The sequence below is a fragment of the Typopeltis vanoorti genome, chromosome 24 (assembly GCF_054136105.1).
Source record: "Typopeltis vanoorti isolate ZY-2024b chromosome 24, IOZ_Tvanoo_1.0, whole genome shotgun sequence".
NCBI classification, from domain to species: Eukaryota; Metazoa; Arthropoda; class Arachnida; order Uropygi; family Thelyphonidae; genus Typopeltis; species Typopeltis vanoorti.
This window is the reverse complement of record NC_143572.1, coordinates 62,839,798-62,856,659: the sequence shown is the minus strand read 5'-3', so window position 1 is coordinate 62,856,659 and position 16,862 is coordinate 62,839,798. Positions and strand designations below refer to the sequence as shown.

Below are 16,862 nucleotides of genomic sequence, written 5' to 3'. Positions count from 1 at the left end.
CTTATCATGAATTGTTTTTAGAAATCTAAGACATTATATAATAAAATTTTCATTACTATGCGACACTAATTATATTGATGACCAAAACATAATAAAAATATTCGCTATAAAAATATTTCACAAATATTGTGCAAAAGTATCTGAAAAATCGCAAAATCCAAAATATTATGATATATTTGATTTTGATTTTTTTAAAAAAATATGTATTTTATTTGTCCAAACTAGTTTGTTTGTTTCTTAAATTTCAAGGTATTATTATTTACAAATCTAATAATAATAATAATAATAATAATAATTTAAGAAATTAATGAAAATTGTTTTCATATTTTTTAAACACCTCTAAATAATTTAAATAAAATATTTCCTTAAGCTGATGTTAAATTAAAAATTAACGAACGTACATTGATCTTCGGTTCAATGTACATTTTTTAACAACTGGAATTTATAAACGTTAAAATTAAATGGAATAATTACAAAGAAATTGCATTTCAGAATAGAGTATCTATTAAGGATTTAGCGAAAGGAATAGATGGCGGTCTCATCGTCTTTGTCAAGATAATAATGTATACTTATCAGAATTTGAATGAAGATGGCTATTATTGTTATTATTATTATTTAATTTTGACTTTTGCCAAGTAGAAAATGCGAAACAGAAATCTTAAAATAAAATAAAAATACAGTACGGCACCATGCCAAGGAAATTATATTTTTTAAATTAATTTTATGTCTATTATATAAAAATAAATTTAAAAAATAAAAAAATAATACTAAGTAGATGAAATGAAAAATTATGAGCCAAATACGAAAATAAACATTCTGAAATGTTCAGAGAGAAATATAATACCAAAATGTCCTTTCATTTTATATTATACAATTAGAATGTTCACTTATTCTGTTTCATAGAGATGTCGCGCCCTCTGCAGAACATTTTTCACATTATATAGTGTTGCTTTCACGTTCGTTGTAGGATCAATGTTTGTATATTCACGACCGAACTGAAATCGAGATCCTCCAGTGCTAGGCCTTCGATTAAATATTCTGGATATTCTCTGCATAACTTCGCTTATAATCATTGTCAATAATACAGGAAACGCAAGACCTCCAAGAACCGTCGAGCCGGGTGGATAACCTAGTCTTGACTGAGCATCATTGTATCGTGATTCCGAGTCTGAATTCTGTCCATCAACAAGAACCACCTTCATTGAGTAAGACGTAGGGATAACAATGAAGAAAATACTAATGAAGACTATTGATATCTTCCAGTCCATTTTAATCTACTATAAAGAAATGAATAAAATAAAAGAGTTTATTTTATGTTTTAATTAACAAATTCTTCTGTATTTTATATTTTTAATGTATGAAATTTTTGATTGTTTGGAACAGAAATGACTCACGCATCTACTTTTGTACAGTTTATTAAATTTACTCTTTTTATAGAAATAATCATAAAAATAATATTGTAACTTATATTTTACTTATAATATATCATTAACTTTATTGAAATAAGATAAATATTTTGTGAAATTATAAAAATACTATTAATACCTTAAAAAGATCTGTATCATAATACAACATTTAGATTGCACACAATTTATTTGCTTTAATGGATGAGTGATGAACCGGATTGATTGATTGATTCATTCCAATACCCTTGGAGGGTAATGGATGGCAATGCTATTGCTGTTACCCTCCTGCCATGATCAGAGCTTTAATAGCTCAATAACACCTTATCCCAACACTGTCCTCTACAGATAACGGGGAAGATGAAAAGCATTCTTGCTTCGCCCCTTTAAGTCAGTCCTTATAAGGAGGGATTTGCTTTAATGGATTCATTCAATCCAATACCCTTGGAGGGTAATGGATGGCAATGCTGTAGCTAATGAAGTTCTAACTGAGGCTCGGCTATTGCTGATACCCTCCTGCCATGATCAGAGCTTTAATTGCTCAATAACACCTTATCCCTACACTGTCCTCTACAGATAACGGAGAAGTAAAAAAAATATTCTTGCTTCGCCCCTTTAAGCCAGTCCTTATAAGGATTTGCTTTAAGATAGTTCGTTGTCGTAATTACCATGGCAACATGATCAGCTCCAAATTTTCGAATTAAATTATTTGCTTTAAGATAGCTCGTTGTTCGTAATTACCATGGCAACATGATCAGCTCCTAATTTTCGAACTGAATTATATATTATATATTTGCAAAATAACCATATGACTTAAAGCACTCAAAAAATTGTTATACTTACTGTTCGGACGTCTCGATACTTCTGTACTAAGCTTTGGTATTGATTTCCTTACCATCTTCACAAAATGACATAAAATGTCAAACAGATGGGTTAAGTCTGATAGGGACAATTTATTTTTGTATTTAGAAAACTCAAAACTTGTTCCAAGACTGTTACCTTCAGATGTATTGACTTCCTAGGTCATTTGTCAAATTTATGACTTAGAGTGCTGTATACCGTTCAAATGTTTCAATTTATGGATTTTAACCTACTCAATTTCATAGACACATAAATCTCAGTAATCTAATATTCGACAGTTTAAGTGAAAAAAAAAAAAACGAATTGTTAGAAGTTATGGAACTATTTTAATAAGTTAATGTAAAACTATATCAATACCTTTATTTGGAAGGCAAATAATAAAAGACGTCATTTCAGAGAAATCAAAATTAATTGCTCGTGAGTAGTAGCGCCACCTGGATAATAACAATAAGATGATATTTCTAATTAGTTAATTGCAGCACATGCAGGATCACCATCGTCTATGGTGTATCTAATGTACACCAAACTGGTGTACATTAGATACACCAGTTTGACAAAAGTATCAGAACACTTAAGAAATACAGACCAACTTATATTTTGAATAAATAAAGCTCACCATTGGCTTTATCATCGCATTTGGATGTTCAGTTGGAGTATTTGAAGATATATTACGATAAATAAATTCCACACTTAACTTTTTATTATTTGTCAGCATAATCAAACAAAAAACATTATCATTTATGTAATGTTTTTATAAGAATTGTTCTTTAATTTTTATAATGGTGTATTAATTTTGAAGTAATAATTAATTAAAGTAATAGTTAATTATTGATTAAAGTAATAATTTTTTAAATCATTTTATTTTATTCTTTTTTTTATCATGCGTTTATTTTACTTACTTTATTTATTATTGTCGTATTCTTCTAGAGCCTTCTTCAACACGTTGACAGCATCTTCTAACTTTCTTTGCCATTGTTGTGGTCGGATATATTCTGCGGATCTTTTTCTTTTGAAAAACAAGGAAGCGAGGCCTCCACCTTCACTAGCAGCAGCAGCAGCTCCTCCACCCCCGCCAGTATTCCCTAAGGGTGGTCGGAATTCAAGCAAAAGGTTCGCCAAGTCCCTGAAGGTATTTGGCAATCGGCCAGCAAACGATGCAACGCCCATAGCAAGTAGGATAGGATACATCAACCCTCCAAGCACGGTCATCGCCACTACCCCTTGACGAACATCGGCTGTTTGCGTAAAGGTTGAACTAAGAGGGATGTTATCCAGTGGGTTGAGTTTGGCACAGTAACAAAGACACAAATGGATGCAGAGTGTGGCAAGGAATACCAACATCGCTTATAAAACTGACAGCCAATTCCTGGAGAGAAAGAAGACAAAAACATCAAAGACTTTCAAAACATTTAGTTCAAATAATATTTTCTTCATTAACATATATAAACAGGTATAGAGAATACATGGTGGCTTTTAGAGAAAAAACAACTGATTTCAATTTTGGGACAGTAAGTGTAAAATCGAAAAAACTGCTTATATATATATATGTGTGTGTGTGTGTGTGTGTGTGTGTGTGTGTAAAAAGTTTGTTACCTTGGGTATATACTATGTTAAAGATACCAAGCAATTTTATAAGCTAGGTTTTTAGTAAAGTGTTCAAAAGAGTCGAATGTCCGAATCAAGTCTGCAACATATTACTGTTTGTTAGTAAACCTACAGATTTATTCAAGAGTGGATAGTGTACCTCTCACGATGAGTCTTAGGGCTCCTTGAAAGCGTCACATAATAATAATAATTAAATTAATTACAATCAGTGCTCTTTACATTCCCTGGTATATAACAATATCCTATTATTTATACTATTTTATCAGTTTTATCCTGACACCAAAATATTCACTTGCTATCATTTTCAACTTCCACTGTAACCGGTCTGGGTAGTGAGTGACCATTACTTTTAATACATAGCATCATACATCTCCCCAAGGGAATGTGCTTTGCATTAGGGGAAAATACTAAGGAAAGTGATCGGAGCTTACTCCACCTTTGCAATGAGTTGCCTCAGACTTACACTACGTGCAGGCGCAAACTTGACTTACTTGTCGGTATGCTTACTTGGGAAATAGGATTAAAAACCTAGCTTATAAAATTGCTTGGTATCTTTAACACACACACACACACACACACACACATATATATATATATATATATATATATATATATATATATATATATATATATATATATATATATATATATATATATATATATATATATATATATGATTGTCTTTATGTCATAAATGAATTTATCACCTCAATTTTTGGGGCATTAACTTGAAAAAGTTCCATGTGTTTGGTCTCCAGAGAAGCATTTACAAACATGGTAAAACATAAATAAAAATATAAAAAATTATGAAAATTAATAAAATAGAAAAATCCTTAGTCCACTCACGACCCTAATGTATATCTTTCGTGCGTGGGAGTTACATGAAAGAACAATGAATTAGAAAGAGTACATAAGTTAACCGACATGTATGAACTAATTCGACATTGGTAGGAACCGATAAGTACAATGAGATTAAGTGCGAATAAATGAATTACGTATTTATCATAGATAAATAACATTGTCAGCATCCAGGAATGCATTAGCAGAACTAATCTCAGGTGGTATGGTCGCTTAAACAGAATGGGCAAAGAAAGATTAGCAAAACAAGTGTTCTCTGCCAGGTTGGCAGGAAAAGGCCCAGAGGAAGACCAAGATATAGGTGGATTGATACAGTAAAAAAATGCCTTACAAGATAGAAATATAAGATCTGATGATGTTGGAATCTTGACAGGTAACAGACTGATTTGGAGGAAAATTGTAGATAGGAAGTTAGTAATGATATAATTTTTCATGTAGTACTATCATATCCTGTACACCCCTTGAGGGTACATGTCAGGAATTTGATGATGATCATAACTAAATTAAATATTACTCATATGTTAATATATGGATTAATTAAAGGAGAACAGAATTTTACTCTTGAGAGACACTTGTGACATTATGCTTAGGAATTATAAACACGTTAACACAAGAATATTTTAATATTTGGCAACCATTAAAATATTCTTGTGTTAACGTGTCTATAATTCCTAAAGGAGAAAAGGGCTACCATGTAAAATGAGAAAAGGCCCAAATTGAATACGTACTGGTTACTGAGAAAACTACATATATATATATATATATATATATATATATATATAAATATAAATAGTTATATAGATATATATAAATAGTTATATATATATATATATATATAACTATTTAAAACGCAGTGTGACAACAACATGCACGCAGCATGGGAGGCACATTTGTATTAAGAAACAAACAACAAAAAAATTTCTTCAAAAGGTGGTTTGGAATAAACAAACGAATGGGAAGATACAAAGGGGGGATGCAAACATTTAGTTAGTAGGGAGGAATACATTTTAAATTTAAAGATCCAAATTTATGCAAGAGATGTTACTTACTTTTCAAAATGGCCGTACACCGTATTAACCAACTTAAATGTGACATACACAAGCGGAAGTGATTACTGACCCTTATATACTAGGGAATTAGGGGAGGGGGGAAAAGGAGGGATCGACCTACAGAACCATATTTGAAAACCTCCTTCTTCGTAGCCTTAGGTGTGTATATACCAAATGAGATGTTTCAACATCTCAAACCATAATAGCTATGGAGAACGATATTTGTAAATAGTTCACGCTAGGTGGTTTAATTGACAGCGTAAGATGGTGCATCCCCTTGGATAGTATGTGTAACTTCTCTTATTGAGGTCTGCTGATGATATTACGAGGTAACTGATTGCATCGCTCTTCTTGTAAAGTTCAGGGTGATCCGTTTTTGCCGAAAGGTACCGGTCAACAATAAAAAAAAAAAAAATGAGGTTATTTATAATTAGGTCAACGCCTACAATGAATACATTTTGGGTAGTTAAAAAAAAAATTAATACCACAGAAAGATACAGAATTAAAAATATTTAGTACACTTAATTGCTAATAGAGGGCGCTACCAGGCAACCGTATTCCTAAGATATACCATTATAAACGAACTTGCCATCAGGTTGTGATAGAATACTCTATTAAATCCCCTGGACCATGACTATTAAGTTCCGAAAATACTACTGGCTTTACAACCACACATTTTTTAAATAACTTTGTCTCGTGACATATTTTGCAAACTATTAGACTTTTGGAGCTTGACATCACTATTGTTAGCGAGGTAAATGTCGCGCATGCGCTAACAATACTTTCGGGTATTATGAAATATATTTATATAGTCTACTTAAACTATATAATTAAAAAGTATTCATTACATGTGTGAACGAAAACGAAATCCTCATAGATATTCCATAGAATACCTGATTTCGGTAAAATAGCAAATATTTAAAAATATCAGTTATTTTATAAAAAAAAAACGAATTTGTATTATTATAATAGTAACATATTATTTGCTAACATAATATAAAAATATATAATATAAAGTAACATAATATAAAAATAATACATATATATATATAATGTCTTGTTGTGCGTTCAAGTCCTTGGCAACTGGTTTTTTCTGCCTGCTGGCTTTAATGAGATTGTCTCTTGTGGACTTGCTCTTAAGACGAATTATGACTGGTGCAGGTCGTGGCAAGCCTTGTTTTTTGCTCTTCCTAGGAATCCGATTTACAGTCTGGATGTCGTTAAGCTGCAGGGGGGGTATCAATTGCATGGCCTAATTTTAAAATTACGTCTCTGAGATTTTCTGTAGGTGCCGTTTCAGGAAGACCATTTATGACAAGATCTTCTTTATGTTGTTGCTGATTTAGACGTTCGTATTGTAGTTTTAGGGAATCAAGTTCTTGACGGAGTTCGGATGTCTCTTTCATCAAATTGTGTTGCCTGTCAGTTAGCGCGTTAATGCTGATTTTGATGTCTTTTACTGTTTACAACACTTCTACAACACACACACACACACACACACACACACACACACACACACACACACACACACACACACACACACACACACACACACACACACACACACACACACACACACACACACACACACACACACACACACACACACACAATCAACATCTTTTACAAAATGGAATGTCTACACTCTTTTATAAGGACTTAATTTTTATTTATTTATTTTTGAAATCCTGCAACTGAATAAAATCGAATGCAGAATTAAAAAATTTCTTTCGGGGGAAAATAAAAAATAAAAGAAATAAAAAATAATAATAATAAAAATAAACAAAAAAAATTTGGACATTAAATAAAATTATATTTTATTTAAAAATTTTTTATTTATTTATTTATATACTATTTATTTATTAATTGTTAGTCTATTATTACCATTCGAATAATAATTGCATTATATATTGATAAGATATGTATTTTTGCTATTATCATTTGTATTCTGAGACTGAAGTCTCAATAATAATAATAATAATAATAATAATAATAATAATAATAATAATAATAATAATAATAATAAAATTCAATGTATAATCAACTAAAATTATTAACTGTCCTGATTTAAATGGAGAAAAAATTGACACACCACACACGGTTGCAATTGAATATCCAATAAATAACTTCGCCACGAAATTCTACGTAATTTTGACAATCAACTTACATTCCACTCAAAGAGAACTCCTTACTCCTATGACCTTCTGTGACCTATTGAATATTTATGCAAACAGCGGCCGTGAGTCATTGAAATTTCTATAGACGAAGCATGTCAGTCTTCCTGGTTGCATTTCATATCATTTCTATTTTAGGTTCAGCTACAGGGGTGATCCCGTGCGGGCTGAGGAAGGACACTAAAATTCTCTGTCATATTTCACCTTTCAACTTCTCTTTGACGTATTCGATTGCAAGATGACAGAGTTTTCGTCCTTCCACCGTATTTCTTCGGCGTATATATAAGGAATGGAATGGAATGTTTATTTTCATCAAACGGGATAGTTTGATGATACTTGCGGAACAATTCCAATGGAAATTGAACTTCCAGTGATAGCAGAGGACATTGATAACGGTTTACTGGACTCATAACCAGGTAAATAAATCTAGTTTATAATTATAGAAACAAATAGAACGTAGGCTCAGTTGTACTGCATGTAATAATGCTTGAGTGGAACCACAGATGGAGCAAATATTTCATAATATTTGTTTTTGTAGGTGCCGATGCATCGATTCCTTTAGTTAGTAATAATACCCCATGACTGTTCCGTATTGTTTTATAGTGCCATTCACACTTCCTTTTGCAGCTCTTCACAAGTAAAAATAATCCCTCAAGCAGCTTTTATACAATAAATAAACAGTTTCGTTGGCCTAGTGACAAGCGTCCCTAACCAACAGATCGCGGGTCGGAACCCGATGCGGGCATGGATGTTTGGGATTATCTTACCTTGTGCACTGCTATAACGTTTGATATCACCTTTCTGTACAAACCCATTAAAAGTCTTTGTGACAATATCTGTTACAATAATGCTATACTATCAAAAGAAAAGCAGCAGTAGATTGGTTTGTAGACGCTAAATAGACGAACTTTATTATGATTTTCCATTCCGAGCCTCAGTCAGTATAGACGAAGCCCTTCAGTCGGAACGACCTCGGTTCGATTCCCGTCAGTCACTGAGGAGCTTTTATCTGGTCTCTTTCGACTAAAGGTGAGTTAGCCAGTCTCATACGGGGGTAATTTTTTTTTTTCACCCGGAAACTCGGGTTTTTCGTCCCCAAGAACAGGCAAACCTGTCCTGTAAACACACACGGATTACAGTCAGGAATACGTCCCAGTCATATGCCGATCCCAGGGCCCGGATAAAATGGGGAGGGTTGGGGAAAGCAACGGTGAACTAGCCTGTAAAAATCTAATGCCTACAAAGTCACTTAGAGTCGTAAATGACTGAAAGGGAAAAACCACCACAATCCCATTCAAATTAGTCGATCTTTGGTGTAGAGAACGAGATTTTATTCTGGAAGCTCAGGTTTTCGACTACTCAACTCGGAAAAAATCGACCATCGATTCCATACTGCTCAAACAATAATCTACCAGTCAAGGTATTAGGAGTAAGAGTTGCCTCAGTTATTTTCCATACTTCTCTCCCCCTCCACACCGCCAAAATCATCGGAAGCCGTGAGCTTGTCTATCGGTGACGGCTAAGGTAGCTACCTGCTGCCTAAATATTTCCATTGTCTGTTTCCCTTAGGAATAAAAAGTCGTTAGATGATTTATTTATGATATAAGTAATCATTCGAATAAATTATATAATTATCATGATTAGTTACCATAAACCAAAAATAAAACATTTAATTCAGTATATTTTATTAATTAATTTAATATTATTCTCAGGCTCATTTGTTTTATTGGATGAAAATCAGAATTTGTTAGAGTCGAAACCCTTTCCCCCCTCACTGCGAGACATGCTACACCTCCAGCTGAAAGGCTTTATGAAGATTCACTACATTACGAAAATATTCGAACACAGATGTTTTCCAACTAATATGCACATATGACGTCACTTTATTGACAAAAATACTTCTTATGTGCAATCGTTTAGTATTAATTAATAAAAATAAATATTTATTTTATAATTTAGAATAATATGTAAAATGAAAGAAAATAGTATTATAATAATTATTAAATCTTGATGTTTTTTTTTTTTTTGTTTTAATTAGAAATAAAGTACACCATTTCTTTGCTATTATATTTTTCTTTAAATTAATTCGCTAGATGTATATATCGTTTTTAGCTTGGTTTAGAACTGGAATGCAGTTTGTTTACTGATGTTCATTAATCTTGAATTATTAATTATTAGGGTAAAAACATTTTCCTGAAGATTATTTAAATAATCTAATTTTTATTTCATTTTTCATTTTTTTCCTCAGGCATTCTGACATGATTCGTTATTCTAGTTACTACATTAGAATATTTCAACTGATTTTCTACGTTGGAATGATATCCTGCGATGATACTGCGTTTTTTAACGATCCCAACAAGCCAGTACAAACTTCAAAATATGAGATGGTCGAAAATCGGATGGGATATCCACCAGGTCTTACAGCACTAGGAGGAATGATGTTTCCAGTAATATTATCAATGGGTTTAGCTACCTTTGCTTCATACTTACCAAAGGTGTTTGAAAATGCGGCTAATGCTTTCCAAATTCCCATTCGTCTACCTGGAGTGACACCTAGTGGAGGTTCTCCTGCAGCTGCTCCACCAAGTGGTGGTTCTGGAACCCTGTTTGGTATTTTCAGGTCTGGATCACCCACTGACTATCGGGTTTGGGAAATAAAGAAGAATTTGGAAGAAACAATGAATGCTTTACAGAGAGCACTGGACAAATTTGAAGATTTTCAGTAATAGATGTAAATTTGACTTGAGAATAAATTCGTTTACTAAGTACATGAATTAAACATGAGAGCAATTTCATAGAGTATCAGTTTTGTGTGCTTCAAATGCAATTTTTTTAATAATAATATGAAAACAGATACTATATACATCCACTGTCAAAAACGAAATCGAACTTTTGATAGAAAATAAAACACAGTCCAATTATAATTATTTAAATAATTTATTTCAATCAGTATACTCTCCCTCAGCTTCGATTCGTTAAATGAGTTTTTTACATCGGTTTTTGGGATACTGTTGAGGGTCGTGGTTACTGCCACTTGGACGTTTTCAGTGGTGTCGTATCGCTTTCCTTTCATTGGCAAATGAAGTCGGGGGGAAAAAAAAGAAGTCACAGGGTGCTAAATCAGGTGAATACGACGAGTGATCCAACACACGAACTTCGTTTTTCTCAAAAACTGTCTCGCAATGTTCGAACGATGAGATGGTGCAAATCCCGAATTCAATTTACGAAGGCCCAAACTCTCGGTCAAAATATTATGCACAGTTGAATTTAGAATCCCCAATTCATCTTCAATCAATCTCACGCACGATTTCGGGTTTTCTTTGATGAAATCACGCATTTTATGGATGTTAACTTCGCTGAGTCCAGTTTTCGGACGGCCCAGCTTTTCGTTGTCCTCAAGCGTCTCACGACCGCTTTGAAATCGCTTAAACCACTCATAAACTTGAGTACAGGATAAACATTCATCACCGTATGCTTTTTGAAGCATTTGATGCATTTCGGTAAAACGTTTACCAAGTTCAACACAAAAGTCAATCGCAGCTCGGCTTCTAATGAAACAAATATCATAAACAGTTGACACAACACTAATGAAGGTTGCCACTTTCGACAACAAAAATATACAACAGGTGGCGCCACTTGTTTCTTCTATTTTCGAAACGTTCGGTTTCTTTTTGGACAGAGGGTACGATGATTCTAGAGATAGTTATTCACATTTCACGTTACTTGACGCCGTATGGTCACTCCCGTACCTCATAGGGTTTTGGGAGGGAAGTCTTTTGCTTAAAAAAGAGGTCTGGTCACAGATGCACTTCCTGCACAGGGTTGGTAGGACAATTACAAACATCTATGCTCGTAGCGGGATTCGAATCCGCAGCCTCTTGTTTGGAGAGCAGATGTGCTAACCAGTCCGGCGTGATTCCAGATAATGTCTTTTAATGTGGGTTTTTTCCTCAATAGCTATCCTTGTAGTCTTGGCAAATCTTTACAAGAAACACACAAATGAAATGAAAGACATTACATGAGGTCTCTAAATGACCTAATAAGACAACTAATTGTCCAGTTGTTATTATATCCACTCTCCAACCAGTAGACTGCGGGTTTAGTTCCGCTGTAGGCATAGATGTTTGCGACTGCCTTTAGATAGGAGATTAATTTTATCGCAGGTGGAAGACCACCGCTCTGCTTATTAGCTCCATGTTTGGCCTGTAGAGTAGGATTTCCAGACCAGATAAAAAAATAAATAAAAATACAAAAATATAGAAATTAATAGAAAAATCCCTACTCTACCTGCGGTATGAATGTACTTTACGCAAATTGTTCGCTTTAAACTCTTAGAGGTGGGTAATAAATACGTTCTTGTCTTTCGTAATATTCATTGACATCAGTACTGGTCACAGAACGAGGTAGTCGCCTACTGGAACAGGCTCGCAGTATCTTGATTCAAAGTCAGTGATCGAGTAACTGATGAATTAAAAAATGATACTGAGAAAAATTTCGTCAGCAAAAGTCTGAGGAGTAAAAGAATCTCGAAAGATGAGGAGGAGGAGGAGAAGACTCAATATGGAATTATCCTGGTCACAGCTTGATCCAAGGATGGTTCTGATTTATGCACTTATGAGACAAAACATTAAGAACACCCAGTCCGAGAGCAAGTGGGGGCGGCATCATGATCCTCATTCTGAGTCAGCAATCGACAATTCACTGGGAATAAAGATCAGATATTGCCCATCATTGTGACGATATGGAATCTTCCAGAAAGACAACATCTGGTGTCACAAGGCTTGCATTTTGCAAACAGGGTTCGATAAGCAAATCCAAACATTCATTGTGCTGCCCTGGTAACCTAATTCTCCTGATTTGAATCCATTGATGACCTACCTAGCGCATTCACTAACCGCAGGAAGTTATTCTCTCTACAGAATACGTCAGGACACCGTCTGTGGTCTAGCGGAGTCAATGCAAAACGAGTTAAATAATGAAATAAGTATTGCAAACTGTTCATGTTTTATAATGAAACATACTATGCATTCTCTATAAGGCAAACAGATAAATTCTTAAAGTCGACTGTATATCTGTATATCCTGAATCAGTGACGCACTCAGGATTTAATCTTTAAGGGGGGAAGGTCCCGAGTTGAGTAGACAATTTGAGAATACACACTACGCATCGCATAAAACCTATGACTGAGCATCAGTAATGATCGCTAATTCATAAATAGTATAGAAATAGAAGACACGACAAAACATAACTAAAAAAATGAATTTTAATTAGGAAAAGATTTTTGGAAAATTTTCTAGTGTTTTCTTTGAGGGCCAGGGGCCCCCTGGCACTCCCTCTGGGTGTGCCACCGTTCTAAATCACGTGTAGAACTTATGAACGTTGTGATATAATTGTAAACAATAAAAGGCTGTATCATCTAAAATCAACTGGAGGCAAAATTGGTAGTACATGAAGGCAAATTAACGGGGCCACGTTCAGAACAGTGTATACAGAATGTGACCTGTAAGCAAGATATTAGAAGTTGGCGAGATTTGATGAGGAATCATCTCCAAACTTCTCTGATCGGATATACAACTATAGCAGTGGAGTGCCTTGGTATTATCTGAAAGGTTGAATGTTGACAAAATATGCAAGACATCTGGATAATTGCAATGACTTGCTCGTACATTGTGGCAGTTTTATGGAACACGCCAAAGAAATGAGCAAGGACAAACACATTGGATTTGCAGAAAGCCAGGGATTGTAAGTTATATGGAAGACAGAACTTGTTCGAAAACTGAAAGGATTGCACAATAGAGAAAAAGTAATGGAAATATGTAGCGAATTTTATAGAGCTCTATACGCAGGTAGAAAAACTGATCCTCCATTAAACTGAGGTGAGGAACATACAGAACTATAGCTGTAGAGGAAGAATTATAGAAATTTCTCGCTACAGCAAATAATAATAAAAAAAGTTCCGGAAAAGTGTTATATTAGCAGAACGCAAAATATCAGGAAGTTAAACAGATTCGGGCCGTACTTTATAAAGGTTATACAGGGTTTCCACCAATGTTTACCCTGATTTCAACTGGCTATAACATTTTAACAATGAAACTAACTGAATAAATTTTGTTGCAGGTAAACTTGGGCACTCAAAGTTTCCATACTGGTATCTTCAGTATACTGATTTTGCCACCAGGAGCGCTGCTACTGATTTTCTTTAAAAATGGCTTCAGTACAGGAAAAAGCCTGATGTGTTCTTTGGCTAGCAGGAACAAAATCTCCAGTTACAGTGCAGCGAATGTTTAGGGCACAGTATGGAAAGAACCCACCTGATGCCAAGCTCATTAAGTCACGGAAGACAAAGATTTTAGAAACAGGTTCAGTTCATAAGGGGACAAGCAGTGGGAGACCGAGGAGACAGTTGAGGTAGTTCAAACTGCCTTCACCCGGTCCCCGCAGAAGTCAATCAGAAGAGCTTCGCTAGAACTTCAAATGCCAAGGAGTACAGTCCACAGAATGGTACACAAACGTCAAGTCCTTCTGATTGACTTCTTCCTTCTATGAACTTTGTCTTCCGTGACTTAATGAACTTGACATCAATGTTCTGTTTACCTCTGGAATTGAGACATGGACAACGACTAAAAACAGGAAGAGTGCGACCCAAAGAGCTTTGAGAAAAAATAATTCTCCATATAAAGATAGTCACGGAATCCGAAATAATAGAATTAGAGATATTACTGGCGCAGCCATATCGTCAAGTGTTGTAAACGCAGATGAACTTGCCATATTAGCAGATGGACGAAATTAAGCACCGAGTGAATACTAAGAGGAGGAAAAGTCACCAAAGAATAAGATGATCGGATCATTTACACAAGTTTGACACGAGGACATTGTTTAGAAACAGAAAGAAAGAACAAGAAAGTTGAAAGTGAAAGTCTGTTCAACTGGAGGAAGAGTAAAAACGCTACCCATCATCAATGTTTAATTACTGTATTAAACATAAAAAAATTGACAATTGACATTTATGACTTAAGGAGTGAAGCGAAAATCTTTTCATATTCCCCGTTGTCTGTTACGGTCACAGTGAGGGAAAATATTATGAGCAGTTTGCTCGCCTTGAATGGGCATAGAGATTATACGGGGTGTCCCAAAATTCACGCAAGATTTAAATTTAGCGCCATTTGTGCGGTAAAGTGTTGCCAACGGAAAAAAAAAAAAAAGACAGCGTGACAGCTGACAGTTCAGGGTTATTAAAAATGGAGCGCTACACGAAAGAACAACGCATTTTCATTGTTGAGCAATATTTTAAAAATAATGAAGGTTTGGCAGCTACAGTTCGCAATTTTCGTACAAAATATGGTCGGAATAGTGATTTAGCTTCATCAACTGTGAAAAGATTAATAAAAAAATTCAAGGAAACTGGATCAATTAGTGATCTTATACACTCTGGCCGTCCTTCAACAAGTCGTTCAACAGAAAACATCGACGTAGTTCGTGAGAGTGTTGCTGAGAGTCCAGGAACATCAATTCGGCACCGTGGTCTTGAATTGGGCATTTCGAGAAGCTCTCTACAGCGTATTCTCACGAAATATTTGCATCTTTATGCTTACAAAGTTCAGTTGACAAAAGAACTGAAGCCTACTGACCACACACAGCGAAGAGAGTTCGTTGAATGGATTATGAAACAACAACAAGTGGATGCTTATTTTTCGAACAAAATCATCTTCAGCGATGAGGCTCATTTTCATCTTGATGGCTTCGTTAATCGACAAAATTGTCGCATTTGGGGTTCGGAAAATCCACGAGTGATTGTTGAGAAACAAATGCATCCACAAAGTGTCACTGTTTGGTGCGGATTTTGGGCTGGAGGCATCATCGGTCCATTCTTCTTCGAAAATGCGGCTGGTAAGGCAATAACAGTTAATGGTGCTCGCTATCGCGACATGATAATCCAGTTTTTTGTACCTAAATTGCAAGATATGGATGTGGGCGACATGTGGTTTCAACAAGACGGTACCACATGCCATACAGCCAGAGAAACAATTCAATTACTCCATGAGTCATTTCCTGGTCGTATAATTTCCCGTTTTGGTGATCAGAATTGGCCTCCCAGATTATGTGACTTAACGCCGTTGGACTTTTTTCTTTGGGGTTTTTTGAAGTCGCCCACGACCACCCACGCCTCGAAGGAGGAAATTGAGCGCTGTATCAACGAAATTCAGCCACATTTATGCAAAACGGTCATGGAAAATTTCGACAAAAGAGTGCGTATGTGCCAGCAAAGCCGTGGAGGCCATTTACCCGATATGCTATTCCATGCATAACCCTATACTGTATACTTTATGAATCAATAAGAAATTACAATTTTTAATTAAAAACCTGTGTTTTCTATCAAAATTACTTCTTGCGTGAATTTTGGGACACCCTGTAATTCACTGAAGGAAGTTAAAATGGCTTTTGGTCTTTTGTGTTTGAATGTATCCGTAGGCTCATAGTCTACAGCTTGCTGAACTAGATCATTGGGATGAGTGGACGTCTTTAGGAAGAACATTGCAGCTAAAGTTTGTAGGAAGGAGAAGATATAATGAATATTTGTATCTTGGTGAAGTTGATGATTTCTGACGAACCATGGTGCGTTTAGGATCATTCTCAAGCATTTGTTTTGAATACGTTGCAATTTGATAATATTTGTAGTGGAGGTGTGGCTGCAGCCTGGAGAAGCATGAGTAACTGTAGGACGAATCGTCAGCTGGTATAAAAGCAGTTTGATTCTGATGTTTAGCTTGCTGCTTCTATTTATTAGGAGGTAGATCTGAGCGATGGCTTTAGATGCTTTTGTACACGTAGCCTTGATGTGTTGGTTAAAAGTTAATTTTTTGTCGAGGACGACACCTAAGTATTTTGTTTTCGCCTTCCAGGGAATTTTGGTG

At 34.9% G+C, this 16,862-nt stretch overlaps 1 long non-coding RNA gene across 1 annotated transcript; it reads right to left on the bottom strand.

Annotated features, from left to right (window-relative positions):
• Positions 1 to 808: 808 nt before the first annotated feature.
• LOC150093300 (uncharacterized) lies at positions 809 to 10,531 on the bottom strand. Its single transcript, XR_016550435.1, has 3 exons — positions 10,441 to 10,531; positions 3,164 to 3,630; positions 809 to 1,277 (listed from the first exon to the last, which is right to left on the bottom strand). It is a non-coding gene; the product is annotated as an uncharacterized LOC150093300 (long non-coding RNA).
• Between the last annotated feature and the right edge of the window lie 6,331 nt (positions 10,532 to 16,862).